The sequence below is a fragment of the Thermobia domestica genome, chromosome 1 (assembly GCF_964235325.1).
Source record: "Thermobia domestica chromosome 1, izTheDome1.hap1.1, whole genome shotgun sequence".
Taxonomy (NCBI): domain Eukaryota; kingdom Metazoa; phylum Arthropoda; class Insecta; order Zygentoma; family Lepismatidae; genus Thermobia; species Thermobia domestica.
In genome coordinates, this window is record NC_137454.1 from 163,026,277 (window position 1) to 163,034,542 (window position 8,266).

General features: G+C 36.6%; 1 protein-coding gene across 2 annotated transcripts in view; it reads right to left on the reverse strand.

Annotated features, from left to right (window-relative positions):
* Positions 1-7,992, reverse strand: part of LOC145690501 (NFX1-type zinc finger-containing protein 1-like) — a 101,377-nt gene extending 93,385 nt beyond the window's left edge. Inside the window, exon 1 of one of the 2 annotated variants that reach the window (XM_081765448.1) lies at positions 7,834-7,992. The gene's annotated coding sequence lies outside the window, so the exon portion shown is untranslated. The remainder of the gene's footprint in view (positions 1-7,833) is intronic. The other variant, XM_081765457.1, reaches the window with a different exon arrangement.
* Between the last annotated feature and the right edge of the window lie 274 nt (positions 7,993-8,266).

An 8,266-nucleotide genomic window follows, 5' to 3' on the forward strand; every position in this document is an offset into this window, starting at 1 on the left:
CAATCTTTCGCTTCCTTTTAACACACCACGGCGCTGCAATCGGAGCAGAAATTCTGTGGAAAATGCTACGAAATAGAGCAGGTTCTATCGACAAGAAATGCCATAGGATATGCCATGGCATGGGAAATGCTATAGCATTTGATACTTTACACGGTAGGATATCGATGATACGATTTTTGCTACGATAAATGCTTCCGTCTAAAACTAGCCTTAGAGTACCGGACTTCTAAAGAGAGGTGGTGGCCAAGTCATATCGCCAACAAGACTGTACATATCGTGGGTCGAAGTCTAAACAAGTGTCACTAAGAACTTTTTTGGTGAAGCTCAATTTTAAGCACACCATATCTTGCCAAATTTACGGTTAAAATTCAATATTCTACATTAAAACACATGTTTATAAGGAATTTTCTGCAGGCAGCAGAATTAAATAGTAAGTAATACAGCTATATTTTATGTTTACAGGTGTACGGTTACTAATGTAAAATCGTTATAAGTGGTACATAAGGACCGTTAAATTAGTAAGTGCATATCAAAAAGGACTGTATTACATGTTACCTTCTGATGGCTTTGGTATTTCTCCACTTCATAAAAAGCTGTATTTTTATTTGACAATAATAGGTTACTAGTCTGAAATAACGACAAGTGCTACAGGAACTCTTATCACTGTAAAAAAAAAAAAAAAAAAAAAAAAGTTTTCACTATTCTCGCTTACATGCCTACCCTAGTAGCGTCTCCTGACGTGGATGTTAGGGCGTTGGCAAGAAAGGAAAAATATATTAACCCTCACAACCATAGGCGGTACTAGAGGGGAACCCCCTCTTCCCAGGAGCAAAGATGGGCCCACCCACATTTTTTTACTGATAAAAAATATTGTGATAGATTTACCTCAATTTACGCATAATTATTTTAGTGCCATTCACATTCAGCATTCGAGTATTTCATAGTGACTATACGTTGCCCACCCATCGATTTCCTGACGGGGGGAAGGAGAGGAAGATGTATAAAATGATCGAAAATGACCTCTATAAGTGTCGAATCCATAGTTTTTGCGGTCGCTGAGGTGAACAGTTACACTTTCGATGCCGTTAAAATTCAAATTTACTCCCGCAAATTAAGGGAAGTAAATGTACAAATGATGAAAAACATTTTTTTTTATTTTTTATTTATTTTTGTTTTAGGAATTTGTCTTGGGATTCTCGTATCTCCTTTCGAAAGAAACGAATTTCTTAACTAATTATGTAATTAATTTTTAGAATGAAATAGGTTGTATTATGTAATTCGTGTATAAGTGCAGAACAGATAGTGATAATAATAATCTTAGTAGTACAAGTATATCTGTTACTGTTGGAATTAGCTACGTTCGTAACATAATTGCCAACTAGTTGCTGCATCGTCGCAATTTCGTGTGATGGTGGCAAATTTCAGAACTAAAGCAAGTGAATGAAAAAGGCACAAGACCTAAACGGCACAAGTCCTAAAAGGCAGAAGTCCTAAAAATCATATCGCGGCAGAAGTCCTAAACGGCACAAGTCCTAAAAATCATACCGCGGCACAAGTCCTAAACGGCAGAAGTCCTAAAATTTAGGTCTAGTGCCTATATTTTAGGACTTCTGGATGTCACCCCTGTAGCTTAACGTCCAGGCTTTTTTTTCTTTTTTGCATCAGCTGACACTTCCAACACAACTTGGATCGAGAAAAAAAATATGTTTCTTTTCACCGTACTCCTTACACGTATTTTAGGAAGAAGTCGATTGCACCATTAACCTTTGAATTGAATGATGTTTAGCAATAAAAAAAGTGCGTAGATCATACACCCTATCCCCCCAAAAAATGTTTTCCGTATCCTTATAAAATATCTGTACATCCACAAATAAATCTACAGACTTGGCAACGCTTGAGAGAAGCAGAAAACTCAAGACGTTGCTTTCCTAACCAACGCCTTGGATCACACAAGCACGAGGTGAGGAACACGAAGCGCAAGCACAATACGCTGCTGAAGTCGTCTGCTGTGAATTTTACTGGGCGCAGCCATATTGGTTACAAACAAACCGTTGTTAGGGTGGTTGCTAAGGCAGTTTTAATGGCTTCGTATTGAAACTGCTGAGTCCTGTGAAATATTCTCAATATAGTGTTGATGACCAAGATAAATGCGTATGCTGAAATGTCTGATTTTAACAAATAGCAGTGAATATATTTACTTTATGCGTATATGAAGCATATATTTTATCATATGAAACAAAATTACTCTACATTTTATTTACTGCAATCGCCGATAACTTGCTGGACAACAAGCGAGTGACAATTCTAAGTATGTACATGAGCGTCCCTTAATAATAATTTTGGATTGAGTTTAATTAAAATTACTGAAAATTGAATGCTATATTCTTTTGTCATATTGTTTGTTTAGCTTCAGTGAAAATGTTTAATATGGAAGAAAGTTGATTTTTAAATAAATGGAGATCAGATTTCGGAGCGAAAGGGTACAGAGCTAGAATAACCAATGTATTTTATAATATACAATTACGAATACTTGATCTCAGAAACTTAACATCTCTTCGTGGAAATAGTTTCCTAATTTATTCTTCATTCTTTTGTTAGCAGGTGTTCATTCCTTGCTTGGCGCTGGTAAAGTTGAAATGCGTCATCAGAAATAATTATTTAAAAGATATAATGCTCTAACTATTTTATATAATGTCCTAATCTTATCTGAATTATTATTTTCTTTGTGTCTGCCACAAACGGCGTACAGATTTGTAACATGCCGGCATTTATGATAATTCGAGCTCGCTTGAAGCTCGAGTGTCCGTAAGGATGCACCTGTAGAGAGCAGGCAGATCAGTGAAGTTTGATATGTGTGCAAAGAAAGAAAGACAGGTACGAAAACCATACACCAACCTGGAGTAGTAATCACCACAAGTGGATTTGGACAAGGTTCTAGACCACAGGCCCCCGTTCCCATTTGTCAGTAATAAAGACAGAAAACAATGTGCCCTTCGGGGATCTAACCCGCCTTCACTCGCTAACGCCTGCTCGGCAATACTGTTTGAATTAAATATTAAACTTTGGTACAGAAAGGAAACAACCTAACCACTAACCTATATGGGGGGACTTGTGTTCTAGAACCTTCCGGTGGATTTGTATTTGAATTTCTTAATAATCATGACCCTTTTTAAACACTGCTTTTATGTTCTCCCTCTATGTAAATAATTTTCTTCCACATAACTATTTCCGTAGATTAGCATATTTTTAGACGTAAATTTTCAAAAAATGATCCTGTATTTTTCATGCGCACTTAACGTAGATCGACAGGATGGAGCAATTATAGTTTAGGTCAAACGAAAAGAGACAAATTAACAAGTCCGGTTTAAACTTTACTATAGTCTTACCAACCAGTGTTTCTTTCATGTGTGTTCAGATATGTTTTTGGGTGGCACTGCACCCCCCTCCCAGAGCTCTGAGAGTGCCCCCACGGAGGATACTAAAATAATACGTCTATAATATAATAATAAATAGAATAGTACCAGCAGGGACCCTCAGAATAGTAATAGTGCCCTTCCGGAACATTTTTTTTCTGAAAGAACGACTGTTACCAACATTCATATGCAGTAAGGTACAGTTAGGTTAGTTGTGCTTAATTAAATGCGGTTGTCTTACATATATGTGTAAACGGCAATTTACCAGTTTTAAAATTATCAATTGCCTGCTAATGCCAATTGTATCAAGCGTTTCAAATTTTTACACATAATTTATATGTTACCACAAGGGTAAAATTGTGATCGAACTTGCGATGTTGTGGTTCGGAGAGAGCGGAAGCAGGCGAGTATCACACTCCATGCTGAGGTAGGCATTGTTTGAAGATTATAGTGTCCCTAAACATGTGATTCAGTTATCAGTTGAGTTGAGTTGATTTTAGTTTAACGTCCCTTTCAGCAGCGAGGCTATATGAGACGTGGACCTACTGATTAACGTGGAATCCGAACCACATGAGCTCCCGCCGGGAATCAAACTCAGTTATCAGTTTACTAAGAAAATATATTACAGTGTTCTGAGTATTAATATATATTAAATAGTTAGCGAAATTAGCCCAAAATGTCACAAACATACAAACAAAGAAAAAAGACAAAGCAAGGGTGCTTTTGGTAAAAATATGTGTATTTTAATTTCTTCCTGGCAAAATGTGCAGAGAAAGTGTCCCTCAAAAAGATTGTTCGCCCAATAAATAATTAATCGTTATATCGTTTGTTGTATAGCGTGGCTTTCTTATTGTTACTCTTTAATATATTAGGTAGTACAATATTTCTAATTTGATTTGATTTCTTAATCATTCTTTAGTCAATTACTCTTAAACTGTTATGGTTACATCCGAAAGCGGAACAAATCATTTTCAGAGGCGAGTACCATGTAAACTTCTTTATATAACCCGCTCAAAGCTGGTTTGTTTGTAACCAGTTAGCTAAAGAGGAAGCGGAAGTGACGTTTTCTGCACCAGCGTATAGGAGTCTTCTAAAGCAGTGAAAATTCAGCCAAAGCGTTGCCAACGACTTACTCGCAGAGTGGCCTCCTCAAAACATGACGGAGACCGCACAGCACTTCTCTGTTCTTTTGCACTCCAACAGTTGATTCTGTCTCGTTGAAAATAAAAAAATCCCAAGTTCTGACGATCCATTTAATTAAATTAAAATACTCTTTTCTTAATTTTTCATTGGGCGTTAACACACGACTTGCACACCCAGAGAAGACGCTACTGGCCTACCCCCATCTCAGACGCATTTGCTCTCTGTGGACACTCCCCAGCGAGAGTCCCCCAGCTTCCGCTGCCCTGGCTCGGTTAGATAGCATTCGTGCATTTTAGTGACAGTGCACCTAGCACAGTCTGATTTGTGTTTTGTGCACTAGTTTTTATGACATATGTCCAAATGCTGTATTTAAACACAAGTTTTCAACAATTACTTTTGGTACGCCCTCTTTAGTAGCACGTATGTTAAGTAAAATATCTTTTGGAGAGCAATAAGAAGGAAATTAATGAAAGAATTATAGTTTTTTAACAATTATTTAGAGTGGTGTGCCTAAACTTGACCTGAACGATTTTGTTTGGTGTAATTTGGTGTTCCGCCACACAGGATGGCCCAAAAGTTGGTATACAGTCACGTACTGATCAGCTCACTGTATTTTATATCATTTCTTATTATCAAACGGTAGACCTAGTTTCTTTATAATTTATTCACAACGTCGTTTTACTTATAATTTAAGACCGTAACAGTCGAAGCAAATAAATCCATACACTAGAATATACTTGATCAATGCAAAGGTGTATTCCTACTTAGGCAATCCTGTATAATCCGTTCATCGACAGGCGCAATTCAGGACAGGTGGCAACCCTATTACAGCTTAATATGGGATCCGAACCACGAGCTTACTCCGGGAATCGAATCTGAGTTTCTTGCGCACAAGACGCAAGCTAACCATATAGCCATGATGGAGTACATTTAAAACTATTGTGACAATTTAATTTCTACTTAAAAACGGTATTGTTTGAATTTAATTATTTGAAAAGGCAGAAAGTGATATATTTAAATATGAGCATTAATACGATATTTGTGTATTTCTACAGTAATACATGTATATTGTGATGATTTAATAGCAGCTTAAACTGTATTGTTTCAATTTCACTAATTTAAAATGGATAATGATTATACTGGATATGGATGTGCTTTGCTATTTATTCGGTCAAACGTTGTAAGCAGGGGTAAAAGTGAGGGGGAGCGCAGAGGACGTCGTTCCCCCATTTGCAAAATATATCTCTGGCATTCCCCACTTTCTACAGAAATTACAATGGGCAAAGATAGGCACGGAAGACGGCGTGACGTCAAGCGTCCCCCTAGCTTTTCAGATCCACTTTTACCCCTGGTTGTAACCATTAATATTTCTTCTTCTTTTAGTTTAACGTCCCAGAGTTTATACCTTTTAAGTTAGAGGCAAGTGATTAATGATTGTGGAAATAATTTTTTGCGCCCTCCAACTGACAAGGAACCCTAGGTATCTATCAGAGCCCGATTTTTATGAAACTTTGTATATAAATAGAGTACCTCGGGAAACACACACAGCCAAAATTGTAGCTGCAGAGTCCAAGACGTTGGAACACTAGGGCTCGAGAAAGATCAAATGTGGAACGTCAGTACATTAAGGGCATGGTGAGCAAATGCAAGTTTTTCTTTAAAACTCGTCATTGTTACCACACGAAATGAGCATACATGGATACGAGATGGTAGATATAATCTGTTAAAAGTGATGAAAAGAATATCCGCCATCTTGAAAGAGGCTATGTTGAAACTGGTGCGATTGGTATAAGTGAGAAGAGGGTCATGCGATGCATTAATTTGAACATAAATATACACAAAAAACAGTTGGTGAAGTTTGTTGTGGGATTACATTATTTCTGTGCTTCTGGCAGAGTGGTTTAGGTACAAGATGAGCAAAGTGTATCTCATGACACTCGAGCAGTTGCAGGTTATGATGCGCTATGAGTGGGATCAGTGCAACTAGAAAAACAGAGCGAAATATAATTTTAGCACTACATGATTTGTGTCAGAGTCAACATATAATTGGTGTGGATGTGCTGATACAACGGGTTCTTCATAATAATGTCATGGTTAACATTAATTTGTAACTGTTTATTATATTTCCATTAATTCGAACAGAAATCAGAACGCCTATCAGTTCACCCATAGCGCTCCATACCCTCTATCTATTCGAGTGTCATGAGATACCTTTGCTCATTTTGTACATAAACCACTCTACCAGAAGCACAGAAACAATGTAATCCCACAACAAACTTCACCAACGGGCTTTTGCGTCTATTTACGTTCAAATTGATGCATTGTATTACCCTCTTCTCATTTACACCAATCGTACCACCCTCAACATGGCCTTTTTCAAGATGGCGGATATTCTTTTTATAACTTTTAACAGATCATATCTACCATCTCGTATCCATGTATGCTCATTTCGTGTGGTTACATTGACGAGTTTTAAAGAAAAACTTTCATTTTCTCACCATGTCCTTAATGTACTGACGTTCCGCATTTGATCTTTCTCGAGCCCTAGTGTCCCAATGTCTTGGACTCTGGAGCTACAATTTTGGCTGTGTGTGTTTCCCGAGGTACTCTATTTATATACAAAGTTTCATGTAAATCGGGCTCTGATAGATACCTAGGGTTCCTTGTGAGAAATGAACCGAACCAGGAAAGGGCACGCGTTAACCACTAGACAAACCGGGAGAGCTCATTAATATTAGTGAAAGCATATGTTGGTTGATGCGTATAATAATAATAATAATAATAATAATAATAATAATAATAAAGCACGATTGTAAACCGTATATTTAGTATAACCAACGTATAATTGGAGGTGCTACTGATTACAGCGGGCCGGAGGCTCGGGCGCAACAACTTCGTGCTTAACTATGCATTTATGCTCAAACGAATTACAGGAAAAACACTGATTAAACAGCACTTTCAAGTTTCATAATTAATTCTAAAAGTTTCCATGTTCACATCTTTTTCTTTTTATGCATTATATATTGCAACCAAGAACTAACTTATTTATGTGAAAAAAGGAAAACAAATTTAAAATAACGAGATAAAGTATAAACTATAATGAAACAATAAGGTTACTACAAGCCACGTCCTCTATGCATAATCATGAATGATATTCCAATAACATATGTGCAACTTTTTTTTTTAACTAAATTCAAATTCAAGTATAAACATGTAATTTTAAAAGAACCAAGTGTATTTACTTAAAAACGAATATGATATAAACAATTATACTTACTTTGTTATATTTTGTATTTACAAAACAGAATAGATAGTAAAATATATAGATAAGACACTGCTGGCTTCAGCACACACGCACAGCTCACATCGATCAGTAGGTAGACGGAAGAGAGACAAGGTCTCCACTGTCTACAGCTAGTACAGTGTTGCTATATCAGTAGTTCTTAATGTTATTGGACCTTTTAGTAGGCTAGATGAAATATCTAGATTTATTTATAACCACTGTTTCTAATTGTAACATATGAGTAAATTGGAGGGAGAGCATAATTAATTGATTCTAATATTACATTTATTACCAAGAAGTTTATCAAAAGTAAACAAAATAAATAACATTAGTTTATCTTAGTGCACATGCTTTCATTGCTTTTTGTTTGATTTGATTTGACTTTCAGTTCAGCAGCGAGGCTAGACCTATATAAGAGATGGGCCTA